At 41.0% G+C, this 16,803-nt stretch overlaps 1 long non-coding RNA gene across 2 annotated transcripts in view; it reads right to left on the bottom strand.

Moving 5' to 3' along the window:
- Positions 1-1,125: 1,125 nt before the first annotated feature.
- Positions 1,126-16,803, bottom strand: part of LOC308583445 — a 39,859-nt gene continuing 24,181 nt past the window's right edge. The window contains exons 2-3 of one of the 2 annotated variants that reach the window (XR_014006223.1): positions 3,617-3,751; positions 1,126-1,266 (exon numbers count right to left, since the gene is read on the bottom strand). This is a non-coding gene — a long non-coding RNA (uncharacterized lncRNA). Of the gene's footprint in view, positions 1,267-2,931; positions 3,031-3,616; positions 3,752-16,803 lie in introns of those variants that run through there. The other variant, XR_014006224.1, reaches the window with a different exon arrangement.

Below are 16,803 nucleotides of genomic sequence, written 5' to 3'. Positions count from 1 at the left end.
AAGAACACTGACTTCGGTGCAGTATGGTCGCTTTTGACCCAGTTACCATGCCTCCGCAGAATCAGCAGCAACACAAGGCAATAAAACCAACTCGGCACCAGCCCATAAGAGGACACCCCCCCCAAGTGCTTTCAGCTCCAAAAAGGCAAACACGCTCGGCAATAATTTCAGCTCTTTTCTTCCTCGATCTCCAAAAGGGAGAAGCCCTCCAAAGGCGGCCAAGACGATCAGGCGGCCTGCGGCAGCGTTCCCAAAGAGCAAGAAGCGGCTCCACGACACAAGATGGCAGGCACCAACAAAGAAAAATTGCTAAAGGCAGCGACAAGCAGGATGCCAAAGAGGGAGATCCTGGGGCTGCACTTGCCTTAAATGAGGTAAGACACACACCCTGAGCCAGCCGATTGGGGCCGATTGGCTGGCTCAGGGGATGACGTGGCCCCAGGATTCCCCTGATCATGCAGGATTCCCCTGATCGTGCAGGATTCCCCTGATCGTGCAGGGCTGGAAGCCAGCCTCTGCGCGCATGTTGGGGGCGTGAAGCCCGCAACACCATCTCCCCCCGAGGTCAGAAGTGGCTATCTCAGAACCTACACAAGTTCTTATGCAGGAATAGGGTCTTGGAGATAGCTTGGATATAAAGTTGATGGGAAGTTCAGCCCAGAACATCTAGTGGGCACCAGCCTGGTCAAGGCTGAGTTAGGAGGACTTTTCCTGCGACCCTCTGTGAATAAGATTTGGTATGGCATGGTTGTGTTTCAAGAATCCATTCAAGGCAGCAGAAGGAGCAGTGCTCTCCATCCCGCTCCCCATTTCAAGCCACATGTGATTATTTCTCAAGAACATCTGTCCACAGCCAGCTTGTTGGATCTACTTACCGAGCACTTTCTTATGAAGAATTAAATGGGTTTATATTTCAAATGTGTGTGCCAACAGAACAAATCTATTTGTTTCCAGAACTGAAAAAAAAAAGGTGCTATGTTTGCTCTGTGTTGATAACATTGCTATAGTTATGGGGTATGAAAAGAAGATCTCTACAACCAACGCTCATGAAATGCGCTCCAGTTTTTCTACTTAATTGTCAATATATCCTTTGAACCAGCTATAAAACTGTCCACATACCTTACTCTGAAACTGAAATACTTCTCAAGCTCAGCTCGTAGCAGCAACAAAGCAGTTCCAAAAAGCAGCTTCCATAGTGCAATCCATAGTTTTGAAATAGTTCTCCTTGTTCTTTTGTTTTCATTTACTGTTTCTTGTTTCTTTCCTCTGTGCATATATAGTCAGTGCCTCTTGTTTTGTGTTGAAGCAGAAGCCCTAATTTTACATTATAATAGCCACATTCAAATGTCTAAAGGGCTGTCACATGGAGAATAGAGCAAGCTTGTTTTCTCCTGCTCTATAGACTAGGACCAGAGCCAATGGATTCCCATGACAAGAAAGCAGATTCCAACTAAACATCAAGAATAACTTTCTGACGGTAATAATAATAATACAGTGGTACCTCGGGTTAAGAACTTAATTCATTCCGGAGGTCCGTTTTTAACCTGAAACTGTTCTTAACCTGAAGCACCACTTTGGCTAATGGGGTCTTCCACTGCCGCCGTGCCGCCGGAGCACGATTTCTGTTCTCATCCTGAAGCAAAGTTCTTAACCCAAGGTACTATTTCTGGGTTAGCGGAGTCTGTAATCTGAAGAGTATGTAACCTGAAGCGTATGTAACCCGAAGCGTATGTATGCCTTCAGATGTCTTTTAAAAATAGGATAGCTGCTTATTTCCTCGACATTTGATGGGAGGGCGTTCCACAGGGCGGGTGCCACTACTGAGAAGGACCTCTGTCTGGTTCCCTGTAACCTCACTTCTCGCAATGAGGGAACCACCAGAAGGCCCTTGGCGCTGGATCTCAGTCTCATCCTACTGATCCCTTGCAGCTCTCCAGTTTTATTATTCTATGAACAGAATAGCTCCTCATTTTGTAGCAAAGAGTCACTATGTGATGGTTCCCATGAAGTCTGTTGACTAGGCCATCTTACCAAGGACTTCTGGTAATTGCAGTCTACTGCCACTGAGGCTCTGTGTAACAGCAGAACCACCACACCATATATAGCCCAGCCACTCATGATGGAAGATAGGGGGCAGGAAGTTGGGTCTGATCCCTGAGCCAACTCTTAACTGAATCCAGGATTCAGCAGATCCCAGGTTGGCTCCGCCCTAACCCAACCCCAGGAATGCCCCATTTCAGGGGTGCCCACTGGCCTCCACTGATGGGGCTTTTGTTCAGGATGTAGCGATGGCCTGCACTCATGCTGACTTCATTCTGCCAGCAGTGGCCAGCAGGAGGCCAGCTGACGCAACAGAAACGAGCAGAGGGATGCCACCACTCAATCCAAACCATCCAAAGCCCAAAGGTAAATTCAGATATTTCTACATCCATGAGTATAATGCAACCATATACATGTCTACTGAGAACTCAAAGAGTTCAGTGGGGCTTACTTCCAAGTAAGTCGGTACAGGGAAGCATTTGCAGCCAACATTTTAAGAAGGTTTCATAAAGGCACAGCAAAACTTGCTCAACTGTCTTGAGTTTCCAACACAGATAGCATTGCCCACAGGCAAGCTGAAAGCAAAGATCTCGGATGTATGAGTGCCAATAGGACAATTCTGCACAGGCAAGTAAGACAACTGCAGAACACTAGATTCTTAGATTACAAAATAAGTCTTTAGTTCAATAGCAGTATGTTTTATGGTTTTAGTTTTCACTGTTGCTTATCCTTTTTATTACTCTGCCCTTTGGTCTGATTTATGTTACAGCTATAATATGCACTGTGAACAGAGCTCTGCTTTTGGTTTGGTGACTTTAATCCATGGGGGTGACAGTGAAGCAATCCATCCTACATAAGATTAAAAGCTTTCATTTATTTCATCATTTATATCCTCAAGGCAGAAAATAGAGAGGGATCTTGTTCGCAGAATAGTTTCTCCTGATACTCCAAACCACAGAACTCTAATAGGTTTAGATGGTACATAGTTTCCTAAAATAACATTTAAAAATAGACTAGCTTAAAGCAGACATCCAGGGAAGGTTAATATTAATTGTTCTATAATTACAAGCAAAATAATGCTTAATAATACAGTCCCCCTCAAAAAAAATTATATCTATCCATGTCATTTGGGTATACATATTATATCTACTTATTCTCAATAATGAAACTTTGCCAAAAATTATTGAAATATGTATTCATATATTTAGGAAGTGCAACGTGTACACACAGAGACACTAATCTGGACACTATTCTTCTTCAGATGTTTCTCAGTGTAGTGGTAGAGTATAATTTTTAATTTCAGATCTTTGCCTGGTTATTTTACGACTTCACTTTTACGTTAATGTAAAAGCAAGTAGCCCTAGCAATGAGAAGGCAAGCAACGAGAAGAAACCCACAACAACATTAAAGTCCTCCACCTTGTGGCTGAACTTTTGACACACATTTCCTCTTTTCTGTTGCGTAGCCGAAATAGTAACCAGATCCCCTGTGATCCATAAGCATTGCTTTCCAGCATGCAGCCAAAATAGCTCTGGAGAAGGCATTAAGATCGTTAGTGAAATTCCAGGTAGCAAACCTTTCTCTCCTTCATTGTGTTGTTCCGTCCTCATAAGTATGCTGTGTACTTATAATGCCTCTTGCTGACTGAACACCATGCCATGGGTAGAGAGCAGCTTCTTAAGAGACACACATCACAGCAGTGCCAAGGAATCTGTAAAGGTAAAGGGACCCCTGACAGTTAAGTCCAGTCGCGAACGACTCTGGGGTTGTGGCGCTCATCTCGCTTTACTGGCCGAGGGAGCTGACGTTTGTCTGCAAACAGTTTTTCCGGGTCATGTGGCCAGCATGACTAAGCTGCTTCTGGTGAAACCAGAGCAGCACATGGAAATGCCATTTACCTTCCCGCCGGAGTGGTACCTATGTTGTAAATAAAAATATGCCCTTTTCCCTTATGGGGTATCCAAGAGCCCATATAGAGTCCTTACATAGGTTCCCTATTGGTAGGAGAAAATAACAGAGGCCAACCAGAGAATATTGAGAAGCAAAGCAGCTAGTAAGCTTGATCTTTATTGATCTGTTGCAACAGGGTACTCCCCTCACACGCAGGAGAGGAAGAGGACCCAGAACAATGGCCTGCAAGGCCTTATAAAGACTTTTGAAATTCCCCTTCTCTAGATCAGGACCACCCCCAGAAACATTATGCATACATCACAGAAGGGGTGTAACCTAAGACCACCCCTCAGATACACCCCACCTACATCACAGAAATTTAAATGTTGTTTTTCTCTTGTCCTTGTTTATCTCCTGTCTAGCAGGTTACTTGATTGGATTTTCTGGGGAGCCTGGCCATTCTTTTGTAGTGCTAAAATACTTATTTCCTGGGCCAGGTCACAGGCTCACACCTTATTCAAACACAGATTAAGACAGGATTTGTGAAGGAAGAGAAAATGGGGAGGCTTTTCCATTTTTAACCTTGCAGAGAAAGGATTTGGTCAGTTTAGGAATCAAAATGGTTCCAGGTTGGTTTTCCTGTGCTGATCTATGTATGTGCAGTTATGAACATTTCTATATATCTAAGACCATAAAATTCCTATCACACCTATTTATCTACTTGCACTTTGACGTGCTTTCGAACTGCTAGGTGGGCAGGAGCAGGGACCGAGCAACGGGCGCTCACCCTGTTGCGGGGATTCGAACCGCTGACCTTCCGATCGGCAAGCCCAAGGCCCAGTGGTTTACACCACAGTGCCACCCGTGTCCCCTCAAGGGATCTGTACTGACTGCTTATTAGCCACCAAGCCACTTTTAAGGTTCTGCTACTTACACACAAAGCCCTAAGTAACTCAGGACCAGGTTACCTGAAACAATGTCTTCCTCTTCACTGCCCAGTAAAGACACAATGGTCAGTTAATGGTTAGCTTTGCCAAAGCCTGATAAATATCAGCTTGTGGTGACATGGAGGTGGGCCTTGCTGAAATATAAAATGCCCCCTCTGTGTTGGCAGAATGCATTGGCATTCTGCTGACACACAAGTTTAGGCAAGAATTTTTCCAAACTGAACAAGTGATTTTATGGTTTACATTTTTTAAAATGGATTGATTTTATGGTTGCAAACAGCTTAGAAGCTATTTTGGCATATATAAATGAAATCATTACAATATGCATATTTTAGTAAAAAGATCCAGGTATGGGAACTTGTGGACCTTTCTTTAGCTTTTTTTAGGGGGAAGACTTTTCTTCTTTGCCTGCTTTGCATAAATTGCTTTGCATAAATATGTATTATAGAGGGAAATGCTGATCAATTTTCACAAGGACTTTTAAAAGAAGAATTCAGAAACTTTGAAGAAATGTCAAGAGTGACATCCAACTTACGACTGGAAAAATGAGAAATGGAGAAAAATAAAATAAAATTGACACATTTTCCCATCCCTGTTTTAAAATGATCCCAGGCCTGGTTGCAGAAAAATCTGAGCAATGAACAGTGATCTGCTTCTTGCCCTATATACCTGAAGGAGCATCTCCACCCCCATTGTCAGCCCAGTCATGGAGATCCAGCTCCAAGGGCCTTCTAGCAGTTTCCTCATTGTGAGAAGTGAGATTACAGGGAACCAGGTGGAGGGCCTTCTTGGTAGTTGTGCCTGCTCTGTGGAATACCCTCCCATCAGATGTCAAAGAGATAAACAACTATCTGACGTTTAGTAGACATTTGAAGGCAGCCCGGTACAGGAAGTTTTAATGTTTGATGGCTTTATTATGTTTAATGTTTTAATTTGTTGGAAGTGGCCCAGAGTGGCTGGAACAACCTAGCCAGGTGGGCAGCATATAAATAATAAATTACTACTTTTACTACTGCTACTACTATATTTCACACACAATATTTATTCAAAGGTAGCAATTAATCTTTCTAGGGTGTTGCTTATATTGGAAAAGTCCTTATATACAGAAATGGTCACTGAAATAAAAGGAACATAACTTGAACTAAAATTTATGCTCCACAGAAAGCAGAATATTTTCCATAATTATAAACAGTAAGCTTTTTTTAAAAAAGCAAATGCTTTAATTGTCTTAAATTGTTAATTGGCCCATTTCTCCCACTGAAGTCAGATGATTTATGCATCCAGACCTCAGTTGCTCCTTTATAGATCCAAGTTTTTGTCTGCCCTGGGAAGCAGTGTCAGTATCTGTTTATCCAACTTCCATATTTTTCAGATATTTTGATTTTACCAACTGCTGACATTTGGCACTACAATTCAAATTAATTCAAGATCCAATTTTTATTCTAGTTCTGATTATTGCTGACAACCATCTTGTAGGGGAAAGAAGAAACTTTTGCTAGTTGAGGGAACTCAGCTTGGGAAATATATTACAAGCTGTTAAGTTATTCCAAGGAGAAGGGGGTTGGGGAGAAACATATCTGCATTAAAAGGAACAATGGCATCACCAAGCCCAGCTAAAAGTGAAGAAAACTCTTAATTAGAAATAAGTAAGAAGCTCTTAATTGCGGCTAACTAGTCACTGTGATAATATAACTGGGCTATGATGGATTTTCTATGCCTTGAAGTAATTACAGAGGATATTTCCTTCTAATACACCCCAGAAATCCTGGCTTTGGTTCAAGAGTTGTTGATTTTTGACGTGCTCTGGGCATGTTTACATTGAAATGTTTTTTAAAAGGTTCCAAAGTATGTTAAATCAACACACCCTGTTTCCACAAGCCACGTTGCACTAGTGCACAGCTGTCTGCAGTAACTCCCAACAAGAATGTGCAGTGCAGTCTCCCCCCTTACAGTGGGGAACAGGTTGATGCAAGGAAGGTTGACAAATTAGAGTTGGGTACAGAACCATAGTGGGTCCCTTGGTCAAGAAGGCTGTTTCTACATGTGCCGTAGAGGGAAGTGAGGGGCAGATGGGGCTCATCAACCTGAGAAAGCAGCTCATCTAGGAGAAGGAAAACTCTGATCCTAAAGCTCTGCCGCCTTGTGGAGCATCTTTGGGAGAAGAAAGGGCTAAGGAGTAAACCCTAAATAAATGTGGAGTGGTGTCCCTAAGACAGTTGGATGGTGCCTTGAATGCCTCCTTCCAGCAACTCCTGCAGACAAACTGGTGTCAGGAATGAGCCAGCTCCGAGCAAAGATTTGCAGCCAACTGCAGAAAGCAGCCAGGAACAGAGAGGCTTAGATGTTAGACAGGCAGCTGCAGACTTTGGCTCTTCCTGACCTTGACGAACCGACTGATAAGGCAGTAGCTGAGAGCAGGCAGGAACACAACCAAAGCTCACAGGAAGCACAAATAGGCACGAATAGACTCAGCCTCTCAGCACAGGAGGAAATTGGAGCTGATCCACTAAGTCTGAAAAGTTGGCGAATGGGAGGGCTTCAAGATAGGAAGCTGAACAAGAGATGTAAGAGTCGTAAGTTCAACATCTTCTGTCGCGGCCAGAAGGAGTCTTCAGAAGGGTCATCTTGAGTAATGATGCCGGCGGCTTTGTCATAGCCGTCCAGAGCTACCTGTTTGTTTTTGCAATAAGTCCTCCTTTTTAATTACCCACACTTACTGCGTTATCAAGCTAGGAATCTGGACTCCTGACATCTGCTTTCCTTTGAACCACATCAGTATAGCCGAGAGGGGGGTCTTGCCGTCTGGGCGGCTCAGGACCGCCATACACAATGCCCAGGTTTGCACCCTGGGGAGGTCACTTCAGTGATGTCACCACAGCGGTTTTACTTCACCCATGGAGGCGCATTCTATTGTCTCTTGAGACAGACAGAGGCCAACAACAGGCTAGCCCTCTGCTGCCAACATGGCTTTGGCCCATGGGAATGTGGTCTGGCAAGCTAGATATGGGTAAAGCTTCACTTCTTTCTTCAAGTCTGCTCTGCCAGTTGGCTGCACACCTGTATTCAACAGATGAATAGAATCGCTGGATGTGTGCAGGAGGTATAATGAAGCATGTGTTTTTGAAGATGTATTGCTGGGGCACAGAAAAAGCTGTGTTGCACTGTACATTTCCCATCAAATGTGAGTTCTAATCCTGAGCAAGGGTAGCCAATGTAGCCCTTCAGATTGGGGAGAAATATGATTCAGTTTGCCTTTAAATGTGAACTTATGTACCATGCACTTTCTGAAACAAACACGAACTGAAATGGAGCCATCCTTGCACTTCTCCAAATTTTGCAGTGCATTCAAACTGGGGCTGGATCTAGACACATCAAAAATGTGTTCAGGAAAACGAGTTATAAACCTCATAGTGTGAAATAACGTTGACAAAAGACGGGACTCCACAGCACTATCTGGTGTCACAGTGTTATAACCCGTATAAAATGCTTTTTCTTTACTAATGTAGCTGAGTCCTAAATCCAGTCAAGGATTGTGTGCAAAAAATGCATATACTCTGGTAAAATGTGCATAGAAATGCATATGCTAGTGGAAATAACATACAAAATTGTGTATGTTAAGACAAAATTGCACTGAAACGCTGATGAATTTTCACACGAACTTTAAGAAAATAAAATAACAAACTGATGTGGATGTGTGGAGAACAAAACTTAACAATGGGAAAATAAGAAAATGAAAGAAACTGACTCATTCTCCAGATGTTTCAGAGTTCGCCTCCCATCATTGCTAACTAGCTGGGGCTGATGGACGTTGTAGTGCCCAACCTCCAGAGGGCACCGTGTTAGTTATCCTTGAATTAAGACTCTTGGCGTTCTCAGCTCTCATTCTCCTGCCAGATTCAACCTGTAAATTTGGAGGGATCAGCTAAGGCTAGACCTTGATGCCGAAGTCCATGGTCCCACAGGGCTCCCAGATGATCACCCAAACAGCGGCAGATGCACCTTGGACAAACATACTGTACTGCTATATATAAGATTCAGGGAGCAGATGACTGGTCATGTACATAATGGTGCTTATTTTATTATAGTTATTTTTAAAAATACTGTCCTTTTCTACAATGAGTAGCAGAAGCAAAGTCTGTTTTATTTGTGTAGTCATGATGGTGTTTTGATTTAAGTGAAATTAAAATGTGAAAATGTGCATGCTCAGAGTATTTCATTTTTAAAATGAGCCCTGGTAAACCTTTATTTTATTTTATTTTATTTTATTTATTTTACTTATTTCTCTCTGTGGTATTTGTTCTATATGTCAGGAATGCAGAAGCAGCTGTAAAGCATGGAATGGTGTGCTTCTGGGAAAGGGAAAGCATTATTAATATATGCTTTAAAACTGAAGTAATACACATGGCCATCTAGGTGGCCAATCCATCAGCTGTTCTTGATCGTCTTCCCTGATAAAATCAGAGAGAAGGATCTGTTGACAAGGAGAAGTATTCACCATTTGATTTTAACTCCCAATCAAGATGTACTGTTAAGGACAGCTGATTCTATTTTTCAATTTACAAGAATCAAATGAGAATTGTGGCTTAGACTTCCAGGCTTTCTATTGAATTCTGAGATATTTGTGGGTTAAATCCACATAAAGTGTAAAGAAGGGGAAACGTACTTTTGAAGAAAAGATGAAGAGTTGGCAAAAAAGAAACCTGATAGGTCCATGCTTAAATCCAGAGCACATGTAAAGAGAATGTTGCATCCATAAAAATGGAGAAGACACAAGGCCTTTGGCTGTGGGTAACTTGCCATCAGCTAAATTCCTTCTTAGATAGGTTGAATGTCTCACCTCCAGGTTAATTTAGGCTGAAGAAGGGAAATAAAACATAAGATGCACATGGTTTTCAAATCATTCTTCAAACCTTTTGATGGATAAGAGCTCAGACAGGTAAATGTGTATATATAGAGAGATAATAGTGTGGTCCCCAAAGTCTATGTTTTCCAGCATCAGAACATGAATCCCTTTAACTCATGATGCTCAGTTGTATTGTAAAGCATACCCTCCAACATTTCTCCGATGAAAATAGGGACATCCCATTCCATAATGATAATTTTACTATTTATACCCCACACATCTTACTGGGCAGCTTCCAACATATATAAAAACATAATGAAACTTTAGACATTAAAAAAACCCTTCGCTATACAGGATTGCCTTCAGACAGCTCAGGGGTCGGATAACTCCATACCTTCCAACATTTTTCCAATGAAAATAGGGAGCTCCTAAGGAAAAGAGGGACATTCCAAGATCAAATCAGAAACCAGGACAGCTTCTCTAAATCAGGGACATCCCTGGAAAATAGGGACACTTGGAGAGTCTGTAGAAACCTTTTAGAAAAGTTTTTCTCTGACTGGTTAGTAAGACATTCTGGGTGCTGTAGTTTTTAAGGACACCTTAGAACCTATATTGTATTATAGGCACTCTAGAAAGAACTGTAGCTACCATAACGCAATGGGGCCCAACACTCTTTTTAGTCTGAACAATGCAGAACTTAAGCTTTATGAATGTCTCCTTTTTTAAAGCCAAATTAAACTCTGAAGAACCTCAAAGGTCTTCCACTATCTCTAGTAGTGTCCAAAGCTAAAGGGCCCCTGGGACATGAACTGGGGAGACCAGGAGAATAAACCTGAGTTGATAGCCCAGTGATTATATGTTAAAATCCCTGTGGAAGAACAATCCACTTTCTCCCTGTCTCCCAGCAATGATTTCCATGAGAACATTTTTAAAAGCTTATGTGAATCATCAGTTGGATGCTGTAAGGCCCAGTCAGCTCATAAATTACTTTCTCTTCACAGTGATGGCCATGGGACCACTCGGGGGGGGGCTGTATGAACTGGGCCAATCTTACTGGGGTTTTTCAACACAGACTGCTGCTATAGGTGAACAATGCACAGAAGGTGTGCATCATGCAGAGTCATTTCAGTCATGGAAAGGAAGAGCTCTCTGCCAGCTCTTCTGTTTGACTTTTGCTTTATCTCAGCCTTCAGAAGGGTCAACCTTTGTGACTTGGATCAGTTATCCATGTGACTGCATGGTTGGTGATGCAGATGTGTTTTCCTGATGAATATTCACATTTTCCAGCTACGATCACAGCAGCTGCGAGCAGAGGCTAAAAACAGTTTAATATAACTTCTGTTTGGAAATGCTTTGTCATATAGCTAATCTATAGCAGGTGACTCTTTAATCCAGAACAAGCCTTTCTTGATCCTTAATACTTAAAACTGGACTGCGCTACCATCAACCTTAGAATGAAGGACATTACTGACTACTAAAGTCCAAGCAGATTAAATTGCTTTGGTTAACAGGGGGGCTGAGAGTGCAAAAGCTTATAAGTCTCATTATTACTCCAGCTATTAAACCAAAACATTTGAAGAATCTAAATAAGCTTTTGATTTAAAAATGATCTGTAAAACCTGCAGATATTGAACTCATGGACTGAATTTAATGTTGACCTATTCCCGGGATACAATCTCTCTCAATATATAAAATTAGCTCAGAAGGCTCTGAAGTTTTGCCACATGGCCATACAAACAAGTAGGCCACCTTTCTGGTTAGCTTAAGGATAGGCAAATCTGTCATTTTTTGTTTCTCTCAGTTTCTCATTTTTACAGTCTTCAGTTCAGTTCGGCCTATTTCCATATCTGCCTGTGATTTTTTAAGAGAAGTCTTCATGAAAATTTATCAGCATTGTAATGTAAATTTCTCCTAATATGTACATGTATACTTAGGCTATCCTTTATTCTAGTATATGCATTTTTTTGAACACACTACGTGGCTGGGGAACTGCATTGCAAAATTCAGAGGAGTGTGAATTTTGAAGGAGGGCTATGTTTGGGTTTGCAACTTGGTTTTGATAAGTATGAAATAGGTAGATTTGCTTTTAAATGAATACTGAATCCATTTCACTCCCCACTCATTTATACAGGCATTTGTTTTCTCCGACAAATTTCCCCCCAGTGCTTTTGTTTTAATCTGCTGCACTTTCTCTGTTGTTTTTTTTTAAAAAAAGAATTATAATTTCTAATAGAGTTTAAGTGCTTTTAGCTGTCCTGAGGCACCAGAAAAGGCTTGATATTATAGATAGACAAATACACTACTGCCCCCCCCAGCCTCAGCTCAGTATACCTGAAGGAGCGTCTCCACCCCATCGTTCTACCCGGACACTGATGTCCAGCGCCAAGGGCCTTCTGGCGGTTCCCTCACTGCGAGAAACAGAACTACAGGGAACCAGGCAGAGTGCCTTCTCGGTAGTGGCGCCCGCCCTGTGGAACGCCCTCCCATCAGATGTCAAAGCGATAAACAACTATCTGACGTTTAAAAGACTTCTGAAGGCAGCTCTGTTCAGGGAAGTTTTTAATGTGTGACATTTTAATGTATTTTTAATCTTTGTTGGAAGCCGCCCAGAGTGGCTGGGGAAACCCAGCCAAATGGGCAGGGTACAAATAAATTATTATTATTATTATTATTATTATTATTATTATTATTATTATTATTTCTCATTTAATAACATATAGAATTAACCTCCTGTATGATTGTGGTAGCAAAAATGATGTATGGTTAAAAAAAAAATGGAAAGCTGCAAAACTATCCTTGGCCAATGACTGGATCATCAAACTCTGAGAATTCTAATTATCAGAAGCATATTGGTTGTAATGAAAGACAATGTAACAGGAGAAATAAAATCATGAAAATAAAAAACTTTATCAGCACAATTTACAATTATTCATTAATTATATTTTTGATATAACAGAAATACTTTTAATGCATTTTTATAGTGTTTTTAATTGATGTGCGTAACTTTTGATTTTTAAACCCCGATTGAAAACTTTTCTATTCCTTCAGGCTTATGCAGACAATTAAAACAATACGTCTTTCAATAGCTGTTAGCTGATTTCTGATTTTAACATTTTAATATGGCTTCACTGTTTGGTTTCATGTATAATTGTTGTAAACCACTCAGATACTATTTCTGAATAGGGATATATGCATATTTTTCTAAATGAACCAATAAATAAGAGATTGTGAAACTTGTTGAAAATAAAATAAATAAAATGGTAAAAATAATACAGCTATATTAAAATAAAATAAGCATTGGAAAGCAACAGAATTTTCATTTTTGTACATATTATGTGGTGGGAGAACCGCACTGGAAAATTCAGAGTAGGGCAGATTTCCAAGGATGACTGTGTTTCAGTTTGCACATTGTTTTGGAAACTGTGGATTAGCTAAGTTCACCATGAAACGTGAGGTGAAGTGATTGATGCTTTTAAATGCTCTTAAATTTTATACGTATAAGATGGATTCTGCATCTCTGACATTAGCCAAAATAAAGAAATACTGACTTGGTTAAGATCATTTCCCAATGATTTAGTATTAAATTAAGCTTTATTCTTTCATTAAAATTATCTCCCCTTCCACACACAACTCCCAGTTGCCAGTTCTTTCTACCTTAAAAGGAGGCAGTAGCACTTAAGGCAGTTCACAAGAGGCCTTGGCTAGGCAAACTCTGGGAGGGGAAGAAATTCAAATATCAATACAGAACTTAAGACTGTGGCATGCATCTCAACACTCCCAATTTGAGTGGGGACACCCCAGAATTAAAGAATCCATCCTGGCCTCACAGGTATACTGAAAGCATGTGATATTGTGTGTGTGTGTGTGTGTGTGTGTGTGTGTGTGTGTGTGTGTTCCTTTGCACAGCAAAGTCTGTAATTCAGAAAAATATTATTCAGAACAAAACTGTTGCAGGTAATAGTACCAAGGGAAAACCCATTGGCTTGCTTTTTAAAGAAGACAACCATTAAAAAAATAATAATCACAGAAATCCCTAAATAAAGGGTTTTGTGGAAAAAAGAGAGCAGTCTTCCTTTGATAAATAGCCCTGATAACTTTGACGCAAAGTTATGTGTTATGATTTCATTCCATACTTTCAAAGCATCATTTCCCACAAGCAGGGAGTAAATGAGTCTGGGCTGAAAGTGCTATGTAAAGTTGCTGTGATTAACGTGTTTTTGTTTTTTAAATGACAACACTGAGATAACTAAAGGTGTTGTTGTTTTTCATTGATGTGCTTCAGAAAAAAGAGTGTATCATCTTTTTAGAAGTGCATTGTGTGCCTTGTGCATTACTCCTGCTCCTACTACTGTTACCCAGTGGTGTAGCGTGGGTTGTCAGCACCCGGGGCAAGGCAAGTAATTTGCGCCCCCTAACCCGTGGATTTGCGCCCCCTAACCCTAACCCCCAGATGTTGCGCCCGGGGGGCCGGCCCCCCCTGCACCCCCCACGCTACGCCACTGCTGTTACCCGTCCTTCACTATAATATCTCAGTGTCACAACAATGTAAAATACAAAATTGAGAACAATTTAAAAACTGCCTTAAAGGGAGACCCAAAATGACCTACCAGTCTTGATTAGGGTGATCAGAATTAAAGGAAAGGTGGTTCCTCATTCTAGAATAGTTATGCAGAATTGGTAGTTTGGCCAGGCACAATTTATCAGATGGAAGTGAGATAAGTTCAAAATGTTTCATTTTTGACTGGGTGGTTAACTCCAAATGTCTTGAGGTCTAAATAGCTTTAAGTTTAACCTGCTTCTGTATGCAGCATGGCTAGCCTATGGGTCTTTGGCTGTTGTTGTGGACTACAGCTCCTGTCATCTCTGGCCGTTGGCCATGCTGGCCCTGCTTGATGGGAGTTGGAGTCCAACAATATCTGGAAGGCAATAAGTTAGCCATCCCTGTGCTATATGAACCTTAACAGCTACTTGAGTTGCAGGTCATTTAAGTAACCACTTTTGGGTGGGAGTTAGCACAAAGAAGGCTGATTGCCGAACAATTGATGCTTTTCAATTATGGTGCTGGAGGAGACTCTTGAGAGTCCCATGGACTGCAAGAAGATCAAACCTATCCATTCTGAAGGAAATCAGCCCTGAGTGCTCACTGGAAGGACAGATCGTGAAGCTGAGACTCCAATACTTTGGCCACCTCATGAGAAGAGAAGACTCCCTGGAAAAGACCCTGATGCTGGGAAAGATTGAGGGCACAAGGAGAAGGGGACGACAGAGGACGAGATGGTTGGACAGTGTTCTTTAAGCTACAAGCATGAGTCTGACCAAACTGTGGGAGGCAGTGGAAGACAGTAGTGCCTGGCATGCTCTGCTCCAGGGAGTCACGAAGAGTTGGACACGACTAAACGACTAAACAACAACAACAAGATTTCCAGTTGCCTTGGTTTATTTGTAAAGATTATTTCCCCCCAGATTAGTTGGCATTAGGTGACACAGACCTTAATTCAGAAAAGGATATCTGTACTTTTAGGGGGGTGAGGGGAGCTGGACTTAACTCTGCTTTCCATTCCCTTTCTCCACTCAACAACTAGTGGTGAGATCCCAATTGTTTGTGTTAACTTCACGTATATGTGTAACTTCACATATGTTGTGCCCTGTGTTGAACTGGAGCCATTTGGACCAAGTTCACATTTCCTTTTCAAGCAAGAATATCTTATGATATGGACATGGTGTGGATCAAACATTTTAGGAATTCAGTAAGCAAAATAGCTATTGATCCTTTATGTGAGAAATGTCTGAATATGTTAGAAAGAAAAAAGGACAATACAAGTCATTGCTATGAGTCACAATCATCTGGCGTATAAACCAGTTTGCCTAAGAATGGGGAAATGATGTAATCACTAATTAATTTTCAGTTGGAAGTCCACATCTCATCAAGGTAGAACTCCCATGAATTTGAATGAATCTCGGCTGAAGCCTGCCAGAGTAACTCGAAAGTCAATTAGTTAACAGAAAAATGCAATGGATGTCTGTGTGACTACTCCAGAGCAAAGCTTGTAAAAATTGCTTCTGGCATTTAACTTTGCAGTCTTAGCCTTTCAACACTATGTGAGGTGAAACCTCTTTCCCCTCCCAGTTTTATTGATCTGTGAAATAAGGGTAAAGAGTTTAAACAACTTGCCAAAGATTGTGTGGTATGCGACAGAGCCAAAAATAAAGCTTTGGTCTTCTGAAACCCATCCCTGTTGCCTTATAACCACAATATCATGCCTTTTCTTTCTCTAGGATTTCTTTGAAGTTTTTCATAATTTATAGCAACCATGGAAGATTTAACTTTCCTGGACTTTTACAATACAGGGAGTTTTATTAAAGGGAACAACGAGTCATAAATCACCAAAGCTGATTTGAGAGTTCACATCAGAAGGCAGTGTTTAAAGAAAAGAAAGGCCGAGTTTGAAAGCAAAAAGGCATGTTGTCCTAATTGTACAGCAGATAAAACACACATTTGGCTTTTGCCAGTGTAAGTGAGATGAAACTTGTGCAGCCTAGCTATAACCCTTAGCCAAGTTATAAGATGGAGGCTGGCTAGAATTTTGGTTCTCCTAGTCAAAAGACAAGACAACATGTGCAATCAGAAATGCCATATTGATTTGTTAATCATATAATATGATTTCTGTTGTAGTTGTGATCTTTTTTAGTTGCTATTTTGTTAATAGTGTTTTATAGATTGTAATTGTTTTATTGATACGTTAATTATTTTATATGATTCATGCTGTATTTATGATGTTCTATTATGTTTCATTACGTTATTGTTATTTATTGTTTGTAAGCTGCTTTGAGATTCATTTGAATGAAAAGTGGCATAGGAATACAATAGTTTAAATCACTAATGCTCAGTTCACACATTGTGCTGCTTTTGCTAATACACAACTTGCTGTATGTTAAAGGGCGTAAGTAACATACAAACTGGCCTTGATGACCTCTAGGGGCCACACCAATTACAGCAAGGCATGAAATATAGTCACATTTCCAACTCTAGTCCTGCAAATGTGTGCCTCTGAAGAGATATGTCTCATCTTAAAACTTTCCACA

Source organism: Podarcis bocagei (assembly GCF_964188305.1).
Source record: "Podarcis bocagei genome assembly, chromosome: 3".
NCBI classification, from domain to species: Eukaryota; Metazoa; Chordata; class Lepidosauria; order Squamata; family Lacertidae; genus Podarcis; species Podarcis bocagei.
Note: the sequence above shows the minus strand (reverse complement) of the source record. Positions and strands in the feature narration are given on the sequence as shown.